Below are 24686 nucleotides of genomic sequence, written 5' to 3'. Positions count from 1 at the left end.
GTTAGGTTTATTACTAGGTATCTTATGGCTTTTGGGTGCAATTGTAAATGGCATTGACTCCTTAATTTCTTTCTTCTGTCTCATTGTCAGGGTAGAGAAATGCAACTCATATCTGTACATTGATTTTGTATCCTGCCACATTGCTGAACTGCTGTATGAGTTCTAGCAATCTTGGGGTGGAGTTTTTGGTTTATCCATACACAGTATCATGTCATCTGGGAAGAGTGAGAGTTTGACTTTTCTTTGCCAATTTGAATGCCTTTGATTTCTTTTTGTTGTCTGATTGCCAAGGCTAGGACCTCTAGTACTATGTTGAACAACAGTGGTGAGAGTGGGCATCCCTGTTGTGTTCCTGACCTTAGGGGGAAAGCTCTCAGTTTTTCCCCATTGAGGACGATATTCACTGTGGGCTTTTTGTAGATGGCTTTTATGATATTAAGGTATGCTCCTTCTGTCCCTACACTTTGAAGAGTTTTAATCAAGAATAGATGCTGTATTTTTTTCAAATGCTTTTTCTGAATCGATTGATAAGATCATATGGTTCTTGTCTTTTCTTTCATTAATGTGATCTATCACGTTAATTGATTTATGAATGTTGAACCACCCTTGCATCCCAGGAATAAATCCCACTTGGTCATGGTGAGTAATCCTTTTAATGTACTGTTGGATATGCATATACATATCTTAATAAGTTTTTTTAATAAGTTTTAAGGAAGACTTACACTGGTATTTCCTTCCAAGTCAACAGTGACTTGAAAATAAGTGAATGTGTTTACAGCCATAACCAGATGCCGAGCCTCAGGAACTGCAAATAAGAGGTCTTCCCATTTCATTGCTTGATCCTTGCAGCCTTCTACTTATTGAGAAAACAACCAATTTTTTTCTGCTTCCAAAAGTAATATATATTTTTGAAGACATTACTAAAAAATAAAAAGTTTCCTATATTCCATTGGCTTGAGGAAGTCATAATAGGTAATTAATTCCATTCATATCTTTTCCAACTTTAAATGTGAGAATACTTCCAGATGAGATTAGCATTTGAATCCATGGATTCAGTAAATTGTCCTTCTAATGTAGGTGGGCACCATCCAATCCACTGAGGGCATGGAAAGAACAGAAGGTAGAGGAAGGGGGATTGCCTCCTTTTTTTCTCTGCCCCACTATTGAGCTGGGACATCTCATTTCATCTTCTTCTGCCCCCAGACTAGCATTTACACCATCTTGAGCTTCCCTGGTTCCCCAGCCTTCAGCCTCAGACAGAATAACATCACAGGTTTTCCTAGGTCTCCAGCCTTCAGTGTGTATATATATATATATATATATATATATATATATATATATATATATCCTGTTTGTTCTTTTTTTTTATGGAACGTTTCATGAATTTATGTGTCATCCTTACACAGGGACCATGCTAATCTTCTCTATATGGTTCCAACTTTAGTATATATACTGCCAAAGAGAACACAATCTCCTATTTGTTCTGTTTCTCTGGAGAACCTTGACTAACACCACTAACATTTCTGTATATTTAAGTAAGACAAAACACACACACATACACAAACATATTAGAGACTGCTAGAATAAAATTCATATTCTCCTCTTCCTCCTGAGAACACATGGAGAATACATTTCTCAGCATGTTTTATAGTTGAATGTGGTCATATGACTAAGGCTAGCCAATGGAACATGAACAGAAGGGATGTGCTCTTATTAGAGGCCTGGCAGGGAGACCCTCCCATACATGCTGCTCCAAGTTCTTTTCTCCTTCTAGCTGGTTGGTATGGAGGCAACCACATGTTGAAGATGAAGGAGCTTTCTTCAGTCTAAACACTGCATGACTGCTTGGAGGAGAGTCACCCCAAGAACCTGTTCGCCTGCTCACGTTAATTGTGTGAAGAAAAATATACTTCCACTGTGTATATTTGGAGCCTGTTTGTTATACTAGCTAACATACTGCCGTGCAACTTACTTCTTTGATGTAAAAATATATCTTGAATATTTTTCCATGTTAATACATATACCATATTTTTATAAGACATACTTTATTCCTCACAATTTATCTTTTCTGAAATTGGGAGGTATCTCATATTAAGAAGTACAGTTCCCCCAAAAATTTCTGTTAAATGATTAAGGGCATCTTAGAATCAAGGAAAAATTTTACTTTTTAGGGCTTTAAAAAATATTACAAACATATTGTTGCTATTAAAATTTAAAATAGTACCCCAAGATTTTGAAGGAAGGGGAAAGTCTCTATAGTAGCAGAAATGTTCAGACAGGACAACTCTTCACTTGAATTTCAGTTGAAATAGTTTTTTTTAAATGAAGATGCATAATACCCACAATCAGATCCCCAATGTGAATAAGTAGGAAAAGTCTTGATTTTTAAATAGTTCAATCCTAGGTTTAATCTTAGGAACTACTCAGGATATAACCAAGAATTGCAATGAAGCTTTATAATGGCCCATCAAGGGGAACTATCCAAACCAACCAAACTTGAAAACTATCAGAGAGCATTTCAATGAAGGATTTAAATGGCATGGCCTGAGACAGAGAACAAATCAACCAATTGGGCATACCATCTCCAAAAAGATTGAGAATCCTTATTTTTAAGGTTATATTTCATTTATATTCAAGAAGAACTACCAAATTCCTTACTTCTTATCTCCAAATTGTCCAGATTCCAAATTTCTTTAAATTACAAAGCACATTTGGTATTGTATGAGAAATTTTGGACCTAGATTTATGGGTCAGAAAACATCTCTCTCCTTAAAGGCTTTCTAAATCTGCACATAAGAAAGGCATTTTTTGCAGGACTAGCTCCATAAAACATTAAACTTGAAAAAAAAATAAGACACACAGAGGTACTTGACATATTAAAATTAATTTTCATCATCAAATTCATTTGCTGTTTTCTCTCCAAGACAATGCAGGGCTTTGTGGTCACTATACAACTTTGTTTTGCCTCTTTTGATGGTTTCTGAGGTCCCTGGAATCCCTAAATTATTCTCTTTGAAATATGTTTCCTTTAGTAAAGCAGAATTTTGTTCTCACAGAAAGAATTGGTGATTCAAAAATGCCTTTTTGGGTACAGAATAAAATATTCATCAAACCTTGCTTCCCAATCTCCCAAAATCTATTTATTAAAATGTCATCAAAAGTCTTATGGTGACAAAGTTCCCAGGTGAAAGTGAAAATAACAGAAATAGCTGATTTACATGATGATTTTTATATTTCTGGTCCAGTTTTTCAACATTTCACAAATCTTATATTTGTACAGAACATGACCCCTGGAGTTTTCTTCCCTCTCAATCAGTAGTCATGTAAACACCCTCGAGTCAAAAACTGAGGAGTCTTGAGCTAGAATTCACTGAAGAAGATATATAGGATTTAGCTTACAAGATTTATAAGGTAAATTCCAGAAGCTCCCCACCCAATGGCAATCCAGACAAATGGGAAAAATAATGTAACTCCTTTGGAAGAAGATGTGGTTTGTAAATCTGGCTGAGCCAACGTCTTCAACATAAGAGAGCCAGCCAGCAACTCACTATTAATAGGCAATATTTATACCTTTGAATCATGTGGTTTCTCTGGCGATGAATAATGAAAACCATTTGATTTTTCTGTCCAAGTAATAACCAGTCTTGTTCAAGAAAACTCATTTTATTTAAAGCTTTGGGATTGTTGGGAGTTTTTCCTTGGTTAAAAAAATAATAATAAACTAGCATCAAATGATTCTTACTTCTTTCTTTACTCTAAAAAGGAGAAAACTGTCTGTTCTTTCAGCATCTTCTCTGGAATTTGTATTTAGTGGAGCCTAGATCATTTGACTTGTTTTTTTTTTTTAATTTTTTTTCCTCCATGTAAGCAAACATTTTCATATAGTGTTCACTTTGTGCTACGTACTGTTCCAAGCACTTGACATGTATTAACACCACTGATTTTGACACTCATATGAGATTTCCCTGATAATTTCTTCTTTCCCTTCAAACTTAAGAAAACAGTGAGTTACTGCAGCGGATAGGACTAATATTTCAATGTAAGTCTTCTTGTCTTTTAGGATTATCCCAAACAGATAGGAATGAAGAAAAATAGAAAGTTAACCTGCAAAATATGATTTGGGGATCATTATCAATAGAGAAATAACAAACAGAAGAGTGTCCGTAAAGGTAAATATTTAACTTGGATCAAATCTATAGTTTAGGAAATCTGTATAAAGACAGGTAAACTTACAACCATATAAGTTAACAAGTCTGTATTTATTGTATCAAAAAATCAGAAATTTTGTCACAAAATACACCATAAAATGCAATGCTACTGAACATATACTAGAGTCAACAGAGTGTAGTTAATACAGTTTTCACAATGCTTACTTAAGCACTTAGAGAAAAGAGACTAGAATGCTATCATGTGATCGAATGCTATCCTTCCAGCTTGATGGAAGACCGAGGTCCTAGTTTGATCTTTCCAGTTTTCTATGTATCTTGAGTCGCATCATGGTATGTGTTACAACACTTCCCTTAATGAAGTTGAGCATTGGCCAGATGACTTCCTGAAGTCCCTGAAGTGTGAGTTCATTTCATGCATCAGTGTACCCTCCTCTCACACACTGGTCTTCAAACTGGGATTCGCAGAGCACTAGATTTACACAAAAATAAAGCCTTCCAATAAAGTAAGTTTCAGAAATGCCTCATATTTTTTTTTTCAGAAATGCCTCATATTATGTGGCCCTCCTGGCGATCCCCACTATACCAAAGACTCTGAGGAACCTTGCATGAAGAATTTAACCCAATCTTAGTGTTCTGGGAACATAACTAGAAACACTGGTTTACCTAGTGATCTCTGGACAATCTGCTTCAATGGAGTTAGACCTGCGTTTGGGGGTTTCTTTGGTAGTGGTATTCTCCTTTGGTTCTTAGGTATAGAAGTTTGAGCTAATCATCTTTCTCAGTTAATGATTTGTGATATAGCGTTTTATAATAAGAAATATATATTTGGTCTTTGTCCCCTCCCTTGGCACAGGGCTAAAACCCTTGGAAATTCCCAAATGATAAGCATCCTTTGTTATTCAAAATAAGCCCTTTCAACCACACCAGAGTTTATGTTAATAGGGTGACTTTTCCCTAAAGAAGGGGGCTGGTTGGTAGGAAGACCAACCACATGATTAGGGGATGGGTACTTTCAGCTCTGACCCCCAACCTCCAGGGAAGGAACAGGGATTAGAGGTCAAGTTAACCCCTAATGTCAATGATTTGACCAATCACGCCTCTGTAATGAAGTATCCATAAAAACCCAAAAGGACTGAGTTCAGAGAGCTTCCCAGTTGGTGAACATGTGGAGGTGCTGGGAGAGTGGGGTCCAGAGAGGGCATGAAAGCACCCCTTCCCTCATACCTTGCCTTAGGCATCCCTTCCATCTGACTGTTCCTGACTTACATCTTTTAGTAATAAATTGGTAATCTAGAGAGTAACATGTTTTCCTGAGTTTTATGAGCTGCTCTAGTAAATTAATGGAAACCGAGGGGGGAATTGTGGGAACTTCCCATTCACAGCAAGTCAGTCAGAAGCATAAACGACAATAGAGACTTGCAATTGTTGTCTGAAGTGGGGGAGTGGGCAAGGGACAGTCTTGGAGGACTGAGCGCTAACCTGTAGGATCCGGCGCTATTTCCAGGTTGATGGTGTCAGAACTGAGATGAATTATAGGATACTCACCTGGCATCTGGAGAACCTGAGAATTGCTTGATGTGGAAAAAACACAAATTTAGAATGAAGTATTTTTTTTAAGATTTTATTTATTTATTCATGAGAGACACACACAGAGAGAGGCAGAGACATAGGCAGAGGGAGAAGCAGGCTTCATGCAGGGAGCCCAATGTGGGACTCGATCCCAGGACCCCAGGATCATGTCCTGAGACAAAGGCAGACGCTCAACTGCTGAGCCACCCAGGCATCCCTAGAATGAGGTATTGAGGTAATGTGATGGTTCAGGAGATGCAAGATGTTTTTCTTTACATGACCCATTTTCACAACGGTCAGAGCAAGATCCCTCTCTATTTGTTTTATTCATCTTGTTTTAAAATTTACCTGAGGTTTATTTTAATCAGATATGGTCAGATACACAGACATGGAACTATCATGAAGGAAAGCTTTGTACTCATAGTTCCTTCAAAACGGGAGGTACGCCATGCTGCACAGGGCCACACAGAAAGCACCAGAGTTGGCCAGGACGCAGAGGAAGCAGGGGACAACCTGAACAAGAGCCTTCATTGTGGTTTTCATGGGAAAGCAAGGCAAGGTTAGTAAGCAGGCTTAGGACTGACTAGTTTGAAGAACTGCTGTGGGCTGTGGGGAATAGGGAAAGTCCCTTGTTGTCTGGGACCTAGCCCCTGTGTGATTAGGGCAAGTGGATGGTAGCCCTGAATGGAAGAATGCTGTAAGAGCCAGTAAAAGGAGATGATCTGGAGTGTGGGTTCTGGATTGGTTGATTTGCATAGGAAAGGTAAACTTACTGGTGAGTTGTTTGCTCTCTCAAGCAATTAGCTCATCCTGGGGTCACAGCAAGGCCCCAATGTCAAAACATCAGAATAAAAAGAAATGCAGGACGCCTGGCTGGCTCAGTGGTTGAGCATCTGCCTTAGGCTTAGGGCGTGATCCTGGGATCCAGTCCCACATCAGGCTCCCTGTATGGAGCCTACCTTTATCTCTACCTGTGTCTCTGTCTCTCTCTGTGTGTGTCTCTCATGAATAAATAAATAAAATCTTAAAAAAAAAGAAAAAAGATACGTTTATTACAATCTCTGATTTCTGTTCTCACTACCTCCTCCCCAAAACAAATCAATTCTACAGTATTTGGTATATTCCTCAGAAATATAAATATGCTTCTAAATGATGAAGTGAGGTTCATGTATATTATTTTAAGTTGCATAGATAGCATTGTGCAAGAAGCTCATTCTCTCTTTTTTTATTTTCATCAACCCTATGTTTTGAAGTTGCTATTAATCATCTCATTTTAGCATGTAGCATCTAGTGGCAGTATAGTATTTCTTGGGCTGCACTTGACTTATCCATCCCCTTAATGGAGGATTCTTGGTTGCTTCCAACTCCTCACCAGGAACAATGCTTCAATGTTTCCTTACATGAGAATTTCTCTGGAAAGCAGCTACCATGTTGAAGGGCACATGAACACTTAATTTCACCAAGTACTGTAAGTTTGCTCTCCAGAATGATTGTGCCAGTTTATTATACCAAAGCCACAGAGCCTGGGGTCCTCATTTCCCCACATGCACTGACATGGCTAAGTCACATATCATTGTAGAACATCTGTGTGGTTTCAGCTTTAAGTTTTTGCACCAAGCACACACAGGCAAGTATAGCTGCTCTGCATTTGGTTCTCTTAGACTGTTTCAAATTACCCTTGGTGCCAAAAGACTAGATTGCAAAAGCACCAAACTTAACTTCTATGGCTTCGCCGCAGCCTCAAGAGGCTCTATGTGGTCCCAAGTTGGCTCTGATGTGTTGACATTAATCCCCAGTATGGCTTGGAGATTCAGAGACCCAAACTGTGGGTCTCATTGTAGAGTGACAGAGTTTCTTAGTGAAAGAATCAAGAGAAATAAGCAACCTTATTTTAAAGACAATATGGCATCTTCTTGCATTAGATAGAAAAATAGTTCAACGATGGGATGCCTCAGTGGCTCAGTGGCTGAGCATCTGCCTTTGGCTCAGGGCGTGATCCCAGTTGGGGATCGAGTCCCACATCCCCCTCCCTGTTAAGGAGCCTGCTTCTCCCTCTGCCTATGTCTCTGCCTCTCTGTGTGTCTCTCATGAATAAATAAATAAAATCTTAAAAAAAATAGTTCAATGAAATTATTATAAAATCAAATAAGAAGGTAATATAAAAGTAGTGTGTATGAAATCTTCTGACTTTAAGGATCAGGTTTTTCTGAAGAAATCAAGGAAGAAGTAGAGCAGTTCGAAAAACATGCCTCATTCTTACACTCAGGACACGAATGGAGGAAGAAAGAAAACAAAAATAAAGGCCAATTAAACTATAGAAAGAGACAAATTTCCTTTGAAGGAAAGTTGAGACCTCAGGAGATCGGATGGGTTAACATATAATGAAGATGATGGAAATGGGGAGAAATGTTTTACATGTTACTAGATCAGAAAGAGTGACTTGCACCCGGTGAGATCTAACATAAGAAGTGAGGTAAGACTGTCTTGGGGAAGAAGCGGCCCCCCAGTACCCGGAACGACAAGGCACGAAAGATCGAGCCCAGCCGATCCTCGGGGGCTCCTAGCAACGGGCCAGGGCGGCAGTTCCATGGAGACCGGGGAGCGCGCTCGCCTCATCCTCACCCCTGTCCTCCGGCTTCTCCTCCGCGTCCACGGAACCCGCACCAGCGAGGCCGCCGCCCCCTCTTCCCACGGATGTGATCTTCGTGGTGGGGAGCCAGGTTGTTAAACTACCCCAATGGATGCAGCCAGTGATGTTGCATTGGACATTCTAATTACAAATGTAGCCTGTGTTTTTAGAACAAGATGCCATTTGAAATTAAGGAAGATTGCTTTGGAGGGAGCAAATGTAATTTATAAACGTGATGTTGGAAAAGTATTAATGAAGCTTAGAAAACCTAGAATTACAGCTACAATTTGGTCCTCAGGAAAAATTATTTGCACTGAGAAACAAGTGAAGAAGAAGCTAAATTTGGTGCCAGACTTAGCTCGCAGCCTGCAGGAATTAGGTTTTCGGGTAATATTTACAGATTTTAAGGTCGTTAACATTTTGGCAGTGTGTAACATGCCGTTTGAAATCCGCTTGCCAGAATTCACAAAGAACAATAGACCTCATGCCAGTTATGAACCTGAACTTCATCCTGCTGTGTGCTATCCGACAAAATCTCTAAGAGCTGCATTACAGGTTTTTTCAACAGGGAGTATCACAGTAACAGGTATTTTGTGGGCCCAACGTAAAGGCTGTTGCTACCGCTGTGGAACAGATCTACCCATTTGTGTTTGAAAGCAGGAAAGAAATTTTATAATCCATCACTCAACTAGTTAGGACCTAACCGAGCACCTTTTAAAACCTGCTGCACATTGGACCCAAAACAAAAGGAAAACTGGACCAACAGTAATTGAGGAAATAGACTCTTATATTCATTCATGGCTGCAGTGTGAGCTCCAGGCCCTTTGGGTTTTACTTCAAACCTTGCTGTAATATAAAAAGGAAGTTTACAAGACATGACGTTGCTGCTTTTACAAAAGGACATTCTATTTATTTTCGCAGTAATTCTCATGTCCCCGTAAGCAGAGCTGTCACAGAGTGCACTACCTTAAACTGTTTCATTAGTGTCATTATTTTTTCCCAGTTTGAGCTAAAGTGTTTTATTTGTGAACAGTCTTTTACATTTTTGTATGCTGAATATGGGCACCAAAGAACCTGTAAAAGTTATCTTTTTCAATTGAATGTGCACAAATAAAAGTTTGGAAAAGATCTCTCTTCATATCCATTCTGCAACTTTCATTCCCCATTTTCTATTTTAACAAAAATTGTATTCATAATTCTTTTTTTTTCTTTTTAATCTATGCAAGCTTAGACTTTTTTTTTTTTTTTGCAAGCTTAGACTTTTGCTAAAGTGTGTTGGCTTCTTTTTGAAGTGTATTTTGTAAATATATGCCATATGTGTATAGTATCTTTTACTGCTCTGTTACCATATATCGAATAGGATTTTTTTTCTTGCAGATTAGAAATAAAAATATGTATATAAATTCTAGGGAGCAAACTGGAGTAGAAACTTATAGGTTAAGCATAATGTTTTCTATTGCTAATTTAATATGATAGAAAATGCTAACTATCTTTTAAAGTTACAGAAGTGTAGTTTAAAAGGCAAAACCTCGTACCTACAAGATGGATATGAGAAAGAAGCTGTGATGGGTTGTACCTCATATGTGCTTTTGTTATTCTGGTAAGACTCAACTTTAGTTGTAGGAAAGTAGTCATCTTAGGTTGGTGCTGAAGGCTATCCTAAGAGTTTTGTCAGAAGTTGATACATTGTGCTATTTTAACAAGAAGTGCCCACAAGCTGCCTCTGTGCCACAGTATAATTATAATATAGTTCAACTTGAACTGGAAAACCATTTTGCAAGATGTGTCTTTCCCCTTGCTATGTCTTATTTAATGGAGCTGAAGAGTGACCATTCAGTATCTGGGATTGCTCCTCTGAAAGTTACAATAAATATGCATTTGTGAAACTTTGGTCCTCTGGCTCACCCCAAAGCCTAGGGGCAGTCATACCCAATCAGGCTGCACTTGTGTTACCACTTGGGATTAGGAGTTTCGCATAAGCAACAATAATTTCACTTAGAAATAAAGCTAAGTGGAGAGTCCAATTAGCTTCTTAGTAGTAACTTCATAAAGACAAGATTCCAATGCCATCTTCCACAAAAACTTGGATTTCCAAAATGTTTTAAAAGTTGCATGAAAAAAATTGTGACATCTTGTCCTCCATATTCTAGTTCATTTTCCTTACCACATTATAAAGTCTTCCAAACCTAGCTCATACTGCACTGACCAACATACATTATTTTATACTTATTTTCATCTTTTCTCTCAATGCCTTTCCCTACTGTGCCTCTCACTCTTAAGTCAGGGGGGCAAAGGCTAACTTTTATATTTTCTTTATTGTGAAAGATTTAATTGTGCTTTCCAAACTTCTCTTAGTCTCTCTCTCTTTCTACATTATGTTTATTTGCTTCATCTTAAGCTCCAATAGGATAGGATAAACCTCATAAAATATAGAGGAGGAGACAGTTCAGTGAAGAAGTCACAGGTTCTGGGTACAGTATTTTTAAAAATTGAGGTTTTCCACTTAGCTTTAACTAACAGTATTAAGTGACCTGTTTTGTAACATTCACAAAAAAAAAAAATACAGAAAAGGGTCAGAACACATCATTATATGGCCAACATGCAGATCCAGATGTTGTAGTATTTTCAGTATTCAAGTGACTTGAAAAGTAGGTAGATCAGTAGCTCATCAAAATGCTTTCTTTGAAGAGAGGAAGAAAGACAATCTAACCAGTTCAGGTTTCAGGGCTACCATGTGAGCATCACCTGGCAAAGTGTCATGTATAACCCTCTAAACTTAACAAAGCTGGTAAGAATGACTGTGTCTGATGTCTTCTGCTGGCTCTTCACAAGTGCTGTAAATTTTTTTTAGAAATAAAAACTGCGAATACACAAACACACACACACACAAAAGTGAGGTAAGATCAGAGAGAGGGTTGGAAGACCTCCCCAGAAGTAGTGGAGATCTGGGAAACTCTTGAGAGGTGCCTTCTAAAACCTAAATCTAAGGTCTATAGTGAGGGGGCATCTGGGTAGCTCAGTGGTTGAGCATCCACCTTCAGCTCAGGTCATGATCCCAGAGTCCTGGGATGAAGTCCCGCATCAGGGTCCCCACAGAGTCTCTCATGAATGAATAAATAAAATAATAAGATAAAATAAAACAAAATAATAAAATAAAATGTCTATAGTGAGAACTGTTGGGGGAACCACTCTTGTAAGACTGGGACCACTGGACCAAGGAGCTAGGAAATTCTAGATCAACTTAAGGGAGGAACACCAGGAATTAGTGCAAAACACTGAGTTTCAGGATGATGCAGTCATTATGGGAAGAGAAGGGATGGGGCCTATGTCCTGCAGGAACACATATCGATTTGTGGACTTGTTATTTATGGGACAGGAAGGGAAGATTCAGACAGACAAGATCAACTACAGAAGAGTGAGACAAGTCAGTACCAGCTAGAGACCAGGCCTCCAGTGGGTGCTGGCCTGACAGGAGACCATCTCCTGAGTGAGATGTTCTGATGCAAGAAGGTAAGAATGACCATTGATATGTGTTATCAGTGGACATTTTTGAGCACGCTCAGACCTCATTAATTTCCTATTTTTCTCTCTGGAGATCTCAAAGAGAAAATGAAGACAAATATATATTTCTTAATGTCTGTGACAGAAAGCAAATAAGAGAAACAAGGAGGACAGCATTTAACTTCAGCAAGTAGTGCAAGGCCCAGGGGGTTAAAGAAGAAAATAGACTACTGAAGATACAGGTCAAATTGTTAGAAACTCACTGAGCCTTCCTGAAAGGAGAATAGTAGAGCAAATAAAACACCAGCAGATCACATCCCTATATAAAAAAATATGTACCAGAAAGAAGTGCCAGAACATCCAAAAGCTGGGGAAGATGAGCTAGGGAACTGGAGTTAGGGGCTTTCTGTGGTTGAGGCAGCTGAAGGCTCTGTGTGCCACAAAGCACCAGGATATTTGACTAATTCACTGGGACAGTCTCAAGTTGTTGTGGGTCCTCAATGGGCCCTGGGGTACTAGCTTCAGAAAACCAACCACAGCTTCACTTTGTGAATCTGTTAAAGCTCGAAACAAATGTGGAGATGAAGGGAAAATCTCTCCTTGCATGGTGTCTGGCACTCAAACGTTCATTAACTCCACCACCAGCAGGAAGGCCCAAGAGCTAGCTCCCCTCAACATTTACATGCTCCCCCAGCACAGTGCCAGCAGGGTGGATCCCTCCAACCCACCATCCTTCCTGGCCTTGACTGCACAGAGCCAAGACCCCAGATCACTCCTAAGAACCCAGATTCTGTAGGTCGTACATTCCCTTCTTTCACACTCTCATCCTCAATTCTTTCCCTGTGTCCCCTGGGACTCAGCTACCCTCAGCCATGAACCCTAGATCCTCACCTCTTTTCTGAATAGCTGGTTCACACTTCTGCAGTGGTGGATACCTGGCTCTCCCCTGAGAACAGGGCCTCTCCTGAAGCTTTCCTCCTGGGCCTTGGAGAGGGGAAGAGTCTTCCTCACTTTTCATTATCATTTCCAAGTATTGTTCACCAGTCCTTCTATAAGATCCCCATTCCTTGCCCAGTTCCTTTGACTCTTATGCCAGAATATACTGGCCAGGGGCTCCTCTCACACTAGGCTCAGTCTTTTTCCCATCTACTCCTCCCACCATCATTCTCACATTTCCTTCCAATACTCTGGCCTCTTAGCAACTTGACCTCCTCTTCTGAAATGACTTTGTTTTCAACCAAACCTTAGCTACCCACTCACATAGCTGTATTCCTGGTTGCTACCAATAACTGTACTCCTCCATGCTTGCAATTGCCCTTTGTCTGCCACTTCCAACTTGTATCTTCCCACATCATTCACTCTAATAAGGCAATTCCAGCGGTAGAGAGAATTACTAATATCATGAAAGATGAAAGAGGTGACATCACTACAGATCCTAAAGACATTTAAAAAATAGTAAAGAGATATTACAAACAACTATGTGTCAATTAATTTGACTACTTAGTTGAAAGGGAAAATTTTTTCAAGAGTTACAGATTATAAAAATAACACAAGAAAAATAGAAAATATGAAAACATCTACATCAAAGAGAAGAAATTCATAAATAAAATCCTTCCCATAATGAAAACTCCAGGTCAAATGGTGAATTCTTTCAAAGATTTAAGAAAGGAATAATGTTAATCCTATAGAAACTCTTTCAGGAAAAAAATGGAGGGAAAAAATGAATTCCCATCTCATTTTATGAGGTCAACATCATCTTGATATCAAAAACAGAAAAAGATAGTAAATTAAGCTATAGGGGAGCCTGGGTGGCTCAATCAGTGAAATGTCTGCCTTCAGCTCAGGTCATGATCTCAGGGTCCTGGTATCCAGTCCTGAGTCAGGCTCCCTGCTGAGCCTGCTTCTCCCTCTCCCTCTGGCTTTCCACATCACTCATGCTCTGTCTCTCTCAAATAAATAAATCTTTAAAAAAAAATAAAATTTAAGCTATAGACCAATAGCCCTCATGAACATAAATGTAAAAAAAAATTTTTTTTAAGTAATCTCTGTCCCCAATATGGGGCTCAAATTCATGATGCTCTACCCCAGGGTAAAAGTTCTTAATAAAATATTAGCAAATTTAATTCAATAACAGTTTAAAAAGATAACACACTATGACCAATGGAGCTCATCCTAGAAATACAAAATTGTTTTAACATTCAAAAGTCAAACAACGTAATTTAGCATGTTAACAGAATTAGAGAAAACTATCTGATCATCTCAACAGATACAGAAAAAGCATCTGACAAAATTTAATACCCATATATGATTTTAATACCCACACAAATAAAAAGCTAGGAATAGAGGAAAACTTCCTCAACCCGATAAAGCACATCTATGAAAAACATATAGCTAACGTCATACTCAATGGTGAAAGACTGAATGTTTTCTCTTAAATATCAAAAACAAAATAAAGATGTCCATTCTCACTTTTTCTATTCATCATTACGCTAGATTTCCAAACTAGTGCAATCAAGAAAGAAAAATAATGAAGAAGCATACAGATTACAACAGAAGAAATAATCTTTATTCACAGATGACACGTTCATGTATATGGAAAATCCTAAGAAATCTACCTTAAAATTTTCCAGAGCTAATTAGTAACTTTAGCAATGTTGCAGGATATGAGATAAATATTCAAAAATCAAATCTACAAATAGCAATGAATAACTGAGAATTGGAATTTTAAAATACCACTTAACCATAATAACAAAGGTATAAGATACCAATGGGTAAATTTAACAAAATGTGTGTAAGTACACTGAAAACTATGAAATATTGCTGAAAGAAATGAAAGATCTAAATAAATGAAGAGAAACACCATGCTCATGGGTCAAAAGACTCAATATTATTAAGATGTCATGTCTTCCCAAATTGATCCTAGATTCAATGCAATCTGAATTTTTTAAAAAGCAAACTTTTTTGGTAGAAATTGACAAGGTGATTCTAAAGTTTATACAGAAATGCAAAAGACCTCTAAGAACCAAAGAAATTTTGAAGAAGAGGCACAAAGTTGGAGAACATGCACTACCTAATTTCTAGACTCAGAGTGATGAAGAAAACATGCTATTATTATTAGGGTAGGCATATAGAATTATAGATTAGAATAGAATCCAGAAATAAAATTTCAACCAAGTTGGCAGGGTAATTCAATGGGAGAAAAGACACGTGTTTTCAACAAATGGTCCTGGAACTAATGGATATCCATATGGAAAAAATAATAATAAACCAAACTCTTACATCACATCATACCAAAAAATTAACTTGAAGCGGATCAGAATCCTAAATGTAGAAACTTACAATGAAATATCTGAAGATAACCATGGAGAAAAATCTTGACCCTAGGGAAGCAAAGATTTCCCAGGACACAAAAGCATTAATCATAAAGAAAAAAAAGTTGATAAACTGGGTTTGATCAAGTTTAAAACTTCTATTTCTCAAAAGACTTCATTAAGAAAATTAAAAGGCAAATGCTGTCATAAGTGGTAAGTTTCCAAAGCTAAGTTTACTAAGGCCATAGAGTCAGGAAGCTTTCCTATCCAAAGGAAGAAGATTCTAGATGGCAGCTTCCTGGTTTGTTTGTCCCCAACTTCGTTCACTTTGGATTTTACTGAAAATTGGCCACCATCTCTCTACAAAGATATAGCAGCATTCAGCAGCAGCTGTCTGATTCTTGCCTACTCCCCAGACTGGAATTTACACAGCTGGGTAATAAAACCAAGTGAGAATGACCCCTGAGAGCACTGTGCTTATCACAGAAATCGGAGAAATGAAGTCCTTGACCTAAGTATCGGTCTGTGGGTACGTGTGTGTTCACTTTTGTCAGGTTTTTTTTTTTTTCTGATCTTATAAAAGCAGTGTATGTTCATGACTTAATCATCAAAAATGCAAAGTAATTGTCTAGAGCTGATTTCTGTTGCAGGTGACAGAAACTCAGATCAAATAGCTGAATCAAAAGATTGTTAAGCCACCTAACCAGCTCCTCCTGAAGCACCAGGACTTTAAGAACAGCTGTGTCCAAAGTTCAAGTGCCATCTCTCTCCACTACCAACTCTCCATCCCTCACTTTGTGCATTAGCTACATTTTACCTACTACCCACTTCTTTCTCCAGGCAGCCAGCAGGCATAGCCACCCAGAAGTCACGTCTTTTCATTTAGCAACTCCAGGGTGAAAAGGCAAGCACCTTTCCCAAAGTTTGCATCACAGGCCAAGAAAAACTTATAATCGAGCCTGCCTGAGTCAAGTGCCTTGACCCCTGTCTGCTGCCAGGAATGTGAAAAAATGCCAATGCAACCTCTTTCATGTTTCTTGAAGAGAATTTGTCTGCTTATTGCCTTTCCCTGCCCCCTCCGCAGTGAGTGTGGCATGGCCCTGTCACAGCCTAAACCAGTCTCCATATAGTCGTTTGTTCTTCCATTCATTTGTTGCACAAGCTGCCTGCACTGTGCCCACTCTTTGTTAGGTGCTGAGGGTGCAAGATTAGACACAGACTCTGCCATCAGCTGCCAAACTAGAGGATCCTCACACAGTTAAAGAACTTCTACCATTAGGGGCTCCTCCATCAGGAGCACCAGCGTGGAGATGAGTCTCAAAGAAAAAATATTCACTTCTACGAATTCCTCTAAGAGCCTGAAAATATACTCATTTTTCTGCTGACTCACAATTATAGGGGTACACCCAGATTCTCTAAAGCCCAAATTAACTGAGGTCTACCTCCCCACTGCTGTGTGAACTTGGATACTTACTAACTCTAAGGTAGTATTGCTACTCAAAGTTACACTAAGTATCATTTGAAAAACTAGTTCCAGCAAAAGTTGCTTAACTAATATGGACATGTGGAGAGGAAGGGTCATTTTAGTCCAACAGAGCAGGAATTAGAGTCACTCCAATCATCCTGGTTATTTTCTATTGGACAATCCTAAACTGGTCTTTTCTATGATTAGATTTTGTTCAGGAAGAGCCACAAAATCCCTTATTGCTTCAATTAATAAATATTTGTCTAGGTTTTATTTATTTAAGTAATATCTACATCTAATGTGGCGCTAAACCTCATAACCTCATGACCCCAAAATCAAGAGTCCCATGCCCTTCTGACTGAGCCAGCCAGGCACCTCAATGAATATTTTTAACCTCCATGAGTACAAAGATATCAAAGAGCTGTATTTAAAGTTCAGCTTCATCCTTGCATGCTGTACAATCTTGTATTTCTGTCTTTTGTTGTGTGGATAATGTTGTACAGATAACAATAAAGATGGAATCTTAGTGCCAGCTACTTTATGTATATAACTTAACATTTTCCCCCTGTGTTTTAAATAAGGCGTGGAAACCTTAAAGCTATTTGAAGCCAACATTTTCTGCATTTTCAAAAAGTGATGTGATCCTTAACAGAAGATACAAGCACAAGAATATAAGTTTATGCACATTTATATACAATTTCCATAAAAGACAAATCGGGAGTCATAGTTTTGCTTTGGTGAAAGGAATAGTGATTGCAGAATTCCTTAAAGTAACATTAAAGATTGCATTAATTTTGTACTAAATATTAAATTGAAAATAACAAAAGTTCAATTTACATGCCATGTCTGGGGAATACATCTAGGTGTAAAGACACATTAGCAAAGATTTGACAATTACGTGTGTGTGTGTGTGTGTGTGTGTGTGTGTGTGTGTCTGTGTTTCTTCCAGGAACAGTCCATGAAGAAGGCCACCTGAGCCCCAATGTCCTTTCCAATTCTGTGATGAGCCCATACGTTTGCCGATCACCCTTCAGGTCTTAAATCCAAATTAACATTTGGTTGGTGGCAGTTGTAGGAGAAAACGTAGCACAGCAGATTGGAAATTTATGAACCTCCTGGAAAAGCTATCTGCTAAGCTGTGTCAGATCTGCCTGAGTAGGCTGTGGCAGCTGCAAAATCGAAGCACCCAGGGTACAGATGGTGCTCCTGTCATGTGGCCAAGGTTGGCTGTATCCCTCACATCACACAGTCCTTCAGACAGCAGAGCTAGGCTCGACTTACGGGGCACCCACAATCCACTCCAGCCACCACCACTGCCACACAGGGCTGCGGTTCTGCTCCTACATTCACCACAACACACAACTGCCTGGGCTTGGAAGAAGCATGCTGTCCCAGCAGCACCTGGAATAATCAGAAAACAAGTTACTACCCAGAATAGATACCTCCCTCCAGCAATGCAAATCTTTCCACATCCCACTGAAGAGGTATCAACTCTCTAATCTGGCATCACTGGCCCCTGCAAATCTGGGGCCTTCTGCCTTCATAGCTTGCACAGAACTTCACCTTCAATAGGCCTTTGTGACCCCTTCACACAGTCCATTATCACTTTAGACTGTGGCTTATCAGCACCTGGAGGCTCCTGATTTATTCACTTACTCATTGATTCACATATTTGCTCCATAAATATTTATAGAGCACCTAACACGTTCTGGGTGCTGGGGATGCAATTGTAGGAAAGACCTACGAAAGATAAACATCGTCCCGCATTTAAGACTCCATTTGTCAGGAAGATCAGTAAACAGGCACATAAGTAATAAGATAGAGAAGTCCAGATGTTGCAGGAGCATACAGGAAGATTCCTAGGCAGACTTTTGAGTCGGAGAGCCTTCATGGAAGACCTGGTATGTAAGCTGAAACCTGGTGAGCATGAGTTAGGCAGGTCTAGGGCAGCAGAGCAAGGGTGTTACCATAGTGTTCCATGCGGAGAGGCCCCAGGGGCTCCAGACACCATATCCTAGAGAACTGAACAAGTGCCAGGGAGGAGGTGGAACTATAATAATCTGTGCCTCTTTTTATTTTGTTTTGCATGTGTTTTTAAGTTCATGTCTGTATCCTATCATATTATTATTGTTTTAGCCTCTGTGAAATATCCAATTCTTAAAGAGCTTGATAAGCACAAGCATTGCAATGCTCCATAAAGTGTTGTTGACCCTTAAATATACATTTTTTTAAATTCTATGTGTCAAGATGGGAAGTACCCAGAAAACATTTCTTCTGCATCTTAGAGTCTGATGATTGTAGGCAAAGCACTTACATGGTTATTTGAGTCACAAGCTGAATTAGCCACTCTTTTTTCATGGAACACCATTCTTACTTGAAAGAAGGACTGATTAATAAGCCATGGTTATTTCCACTTGGGTATTTAGAAGTCAAACTTTTGAAAATGAACAAATGAGACTGTCCTTTCAGTGAAGACAGTATTTGTAGCCAGTGACAATTTTTGAGCTCTTAAGGAAAAAAAATTAGAATTTTGGAAAACTTTTTCTTCTACCTTGAGTTTGATAGCTTCCCAGTACTTAAGACTTTTCTAATGAAATTGGTGGTAATGTTAACAAATATGATTTTTTGATATTGTAAAATGTAACATGCAAACACTTTGAAAATCTGCATAACTTAGTAAACTGGCATTTTCCAAATGACCAAGGCATGATGTTATAAAATCACGTATAAATAGAAGATCTATTCAAAGTGCAGGATAGGGATCCCTGGGTGGCGCCTGCCTCTGGCCCAGGGCGCGATCCTGGAGACCCGGGATCAAATCCCATGTCGGGCTCCCGGTGCATGGAGCCTGCTTCTCCCTCTGCCTATGTCTCTGCCTCTCTGTGTGTGTGTGTGACTATCATAAATAAAAATTAAAAAAAAAATTAAAAAAAAACAAAGTGCAGGATAGACCAATAGATTTTAATCCTATTATATGTTTTTAATCCCATTATGTGTATTTAATCCTATATATGTATTTAATCCTAAAATACAGGCATCCTGTATTTTATCTGGCAACCCTACTATAGATATAACTAATAATTCTTCGGGATTCTCAATACTTTTTTAAAGTGTAAAAGGCTCTGAAGACCAAGAAGTTTGAAGGCTGCTGCCTTATATTCTGTCCAAGTCCCCCACCTCTTGTTCACAGGTTGATATGTATCTACTATGATGGATCGTGGGGGCTCCCCTGGATTAGTGGAGAGCCCACACTCTAGATAGCTTTGTGTTTTCACTCCCTAGTCTTTGCAAGATAAGAGCTTCCTTCCTCTAACTTGGTCCCTCCACTCTCTCTTCACCCATCCAAGGTGACTTTTCACCTCTGCTCACCCTTCCTCCAACTCAGGCCCTAACTAGTCTCTGCGGCCAAAAACATCACTCTGCACGCTCTCATCAGACATTTTTGTCTGGCCCTTAGCCTTGCTGCATCTCTAAATCTTTGCTTATACTTGAGATGGCTTAAAGGAAGTACCCCCCAGGGTATTGAAGGCAGAAGGATAAGAAAACGCACAGAATGTAGATTACTATTTCACGTAACTGCTACCCCTGTAGTTCAGAACCCTGACTGTTCAGAAGGTTTATGGTCTCTCCTCTGAGCCCCTGACCCATATATCCAGCCATCTATTCCACACACAGCCCCTTCTACCTGGAACATCCCCTCTGTTCAAAACTTGAACTGCTTTTAACTCAATACTACTGAGCAAATGTTGCTTTCTCAGAGAGGCTTTCCTTTATGTTCTGATCTGAATTAGATTACCTCCCCCATAGTACCCTGTTTTTTCCCCTTTGTAACATTTATCACAATTTTAATTTTATATTTATATGTGCTTGCTTATTGATCAACCATCTCTCTCAGTAGACTGTGACCACCAGGAGGGCAGGAATCATGTCTGTTCTGCTCGGTACCGTTCACCCAACAATTAAATGCTCAATATAAATTTAATAAATTAATTAATGAGGGTGGAACTACATCTATTACTCTTTTTTTTTTGTTTATTTTTTATTGGAGTTCGATTTGCCAACATATAGCACAACACCCAGTGCTCATCCCACCAAGTGCCCCTCTCAGTGCCTGTCACCCAGTCACCCCAACCCCCACCCATCTCCCCTTCCACTACCCCTTGTTTGATTCCCAAAGTTAGGAGTCTCTCATGTTCTGTCACCTCACTGATATTTTCACTCATTTTCTCTCCTTTCTCCTTTATCCCCTTTCACTATTTTTTATATTCCCCAAATGAATGAGACCATGTAATGTTTGTCCTTCTCTGACTGACTTACTTCATTCAGCATAATACCCTCCAGGTCCCTCCACGTCGAAGCAAATGGTGGGTATTTGTCATTTCTAATGGCTGAGGAATATTCCATTGTATACATAAACCACATCTTCTTTATCCATTCATCTTTCGATGGACACCGAGGCTCCTTCCACAGTTTGGCTATTGTGGACATTGCTGCTAGAAACATCGGGGTGCAGGTGTCCCGGTGTTTCACTGCATCTGTATCTTTGGGGTAAATCCCCATCAGTGCAATTGCTGGATTGTAGGGTAGCTCTATTTTTAACTCTTTGAGGAACCTCCACAGTTTTCCAGAGTGGCTGTACGAGTTCCCATTCCCACCAACAGTCCACAGTCCCTTTCTCCACATCCTCTCCAACACTTATTGTTTTCTGTCTTGTTAATTTTCACCATTCTCACTGGTGTGAGGTGGTATCTCATTGTGGTTTGGATTTGTATTTCCCCAATGGCAAGTGATGCAGAGCATTTTCTCATGTGCATGTTGGCCATGTCCATGTCTTCCTCTGTGAGATTTCTCTTCATGTCTTTTGCACATTTCATGATTGGATTTTTTGTTTCTTTTCTGTTGAGTTTAATAAGTTCTTTATAGATCTTGGATACTAGCCCTTTATCTGATAGGTCATTTGCAAATATCTTCTCCCATTCTGAAGGTTGTCTTTTAGTTTTCTTGACTGTTTCTTTTCCTGTGCAGAAGCTTTTTATCTTGATTAAGTCCCAATAGTTCATTTTTGGTTTTGTTTCCTTTGCCTTCATAGATGTATCTTGCAAGAAGTTGCTGTGGCCAAGTTCAAAAAGGGTGTTGCCTGTGTTCCCCTCTAGGATTTTGATGGATTCTTGTCTCACATTTAAATCCTTCAACCATTTTGAGTTTATCTTTGCGTATGGTGTAAGAGAATGGTCTAGTTTCATTCTTCTGCATGTGGCTGTCCAATTTTCCCAGCACCATTTATTGAAGAGACTGTCCTTTTTCCAGCGGATAGTCTTTCCTGTTTTGTCAAATATTAGTTGCCCATAGAGTTGAGGGCCCATTTGTGGGTTCTCTATTTTGTTCCATTGATCTATGTGTCTGTTTTTGTGCCAGTACCACACTGTCTTGATGATCGTAGCTTTGTAGTACAACTTGAGATCTGGCATTGTGATGGCCCTGGCTCCAGTTTTCTTTTTCAACATTCCCCTGGCTATTCAGGGTCTTTTCTGATTCCACACAACTCTTAAGATTATTTGTTCCGGGATCCCTGGGTGGCGCAGCGGTTTAGCGCCTGCCTTTGGCCCAGGGCGTGATCCTGGACACCTGGGATCGAATCCCACATCGGGCTGCCGGTGCATGGAGCCTGCTTCTCCCTCTGCCTATGTCTCTGCCTCTCTCTCTCTCTCTCTCTGTGACTATCATAAATAAATAAAAATTTTAAAAAATTATTATTTGTTCCAACTCTCTGAAGAAAGTCCATGGTATTTTGATAGGGATTGCATTAAATGTGTACATTACCCTGGGTAGCATGGACATCTTCACAATATTATTTCTTCCAATCAATGAGCATGGAATATTTTTCCATCTCTTTGTGTCTTCCTCCATTTCTTTCAGAAGTGTTCTGTAGTTTTTAGGGTATAGATCCTTTATCTTTTTGGTTAGGTTTATTCCTAGGTATCTTATGCTTTTGGGTGCAATTGTAAATGGGATTGACTCCTTAATTTCTCTTTCTTCAGTCTCATTGTTAGTGTATAGAAATGCCACTGACTTCTGGGCATTGATTTTGTATCCTGCCACACTGCCAAATTGCTGTATGAGTTCTAGCAATCTTGGGGTGGAGTCTTTTGGGTTTTCTATGCACAGTATCATGTCATCAGCAAAGAGGGAGAGTTTGACTTCTTCTTTGCCAATTTGAATGCCTTTTATTTCTTTTTGTTGCCTGATTGCTGAGGCTAGGGCTTCTAGTACTATGTTGAATAGAGGTGGTGAGAGTGGACATCCCTGTCATGTTCCTGATCTTAGGGGAAGGGCTGTCAGTGTTTCCCCATTGAGAATGATATTTGCTGTGGGCTTTTCATAGATGGCTTTTAAGATGCTGAGGAATGTTCCTTCTATCCCTACACTCTGAAAGGTTTTGATCAGGAATGGATGCTGTATTTTGTCAAATGCTTTCTCTGCATCTATTGAGAGGATCATATGGTTCTTGTTTTTTCTCTTGTTGATATGATGTATCATGTTGATTGCTTCACAAGTGTTGAACCAGCCTTGCATCCGGGGATAAATCCCACTTGGTCATGGTGAATAATCTTCTTAATGTACTGTTGGATCCTATTGGCTAGTATCTTGTTGAGAATTTTTGCATCTGTGTTCATCAGGGATATTGGTCTATAATTCTCCTTTTTGGTGGGGTATTTGTCTGGTTTTGGAATTAAGGTGATGCTGGCCTCATTAAACGAGTTTGGAAGTATTCTGTCCCTTTCTCTCTTTCGGAACAGCTTTAGTAGAATAGGTATTATTTCTTCTTTAAACGTTTGCTAGAATTCCCCTGGGAAGGCATCGGCCCTGGACTTTCGTGTCTTGGGAGGTTTTTGATGAGTGCTTCAATTTCCTCCCTGGTTATTGGCCTGTTTAGGTTTTCTATTTCTTCCTGTTCCAGTTTTGGCAGTTTGTGGTTTTCCAGAAATGTGTCCATTTCTTCTAGATTGCCTAATTTATTGGCGTATAGCTGCTCATAATATGTTTTTAAAATCGTTTGTGTTTCCTTGATATTGGTTGTGATCTCTCCTCTTTAATTCATGATTTTATTAACTTGAGTCTTTTTTTTTTTATAAGGCTGGCTAATGGTTGTTTATCAATCTTATTAATTCTTTCAAAGAACCAACTCCTGGTTTTGTTGCTCTGTTCCACAGTTCTTCTGGTCTCTATTTCATTGAGTTCTGCTCGAAGATTTATTAACTCTTCTTCTGCTTGGTGTAGGTTTTATTTGCTGTTCTTTCTCCAGTTCCTTTAAGTGTAAGGTTAGCTTTTGTATTTGAGTTTTTTCCAATTTTTTGAGGGATGCTTGTATTGTGATGCATTTCCCTCTTAGGACTGCTTTTGCTGTATCCCCAAGATTTTGAACAATTGTATCTTCATTTTCATTAATTTCCATGAATCTTTTTAATTCTTCTCTAATCCTTGTTGATCCTTTCATCTTCTAGCAGGATGCTCTTTAACCTCCACGTGTTTGAGTTTCTTCCAAATTTCTTCTTGTGATTGAGTTCAAGTTTCAAAGCATTATGGTCTGAAAATATGCAGGGGACAATCCCAATTTTCGGTAGCGATTGAGACCTGATTTTTGACCCAGTATGTGGTCTATTCTGGAGAAAGTTCCATGTGCACTTGAGAAGAATGTGTATTGAGTTGCGTTTGGATGTAAAGTTCTGTAAATATCTGTGAAATCCATCTGGTCCCGTGTATCATTTAAAGCTCTTATTTCTTTGGAGATGTTGTGACTATACTGTCATTTGCAGAAAGTGCTGTGTTGAAGTCTCCCAGAATTAGTGTATTATTATCTAAGTATGTCTTTACTTTGGTTATTAATTGATATACTTGGCAGCTCCCACATTAGGGGCATAAACATTCATGATTGTTAGGTCCTCTTGTTGGATAGATCCTTTAAGTATGATATAGTGTCCCTCTTCATCTCTTACTACAGTCTTTGGGATAAACTTTAATTTATCTGATATGAGGATTGCTAC

General features: G+C 39.1%; 1 non-coding gene and 1 pseudogene across 1 annotated transcript; one reads left to right on the top strand and one right to left on the bottom strand.

The window, feature by feature from the left end:
- Positions 1-1361: 1361 nt before the first annotated feature.
- LOC144281475 (U6 spliceosomal RNA) lies at positions 1362-1466 on the bottom strand. The gene has a single exon (XR_013349992.1). It is a non-coding gene; the product is annotated as a U6 spliceosomal RNA (small nuclear RNA).
- A 6841-nt stretch (positions 1467-8307) lies between these two features.
- On the top strand, positions 8308-9495 carry LOC144280594 (TATA box-binding protein-like 1 pseudogene; annotated as a pseudogene).
- The last annotated feature ends 15191 nt before the right edge of the window (positions 9496-24686 follow it).

Source organism: Canis aureus, chromosome 12 (genome assembly GCF_053574225.1).
Source record: "Canis aureus isolate CA01 chromosome 12, VMU_Caureus_v.1.0, whole genome shotgun sequence".
In the NCBI taxonomy this organism is placed as follows: Eukaryota; Metazoa; Chordata; class Mammalia; order Carnivora; family Canidae; genus Canis; species Canis aureus.
This window is presented reverse-complemented; position numbering and strand designations above follow the sequence as displayed.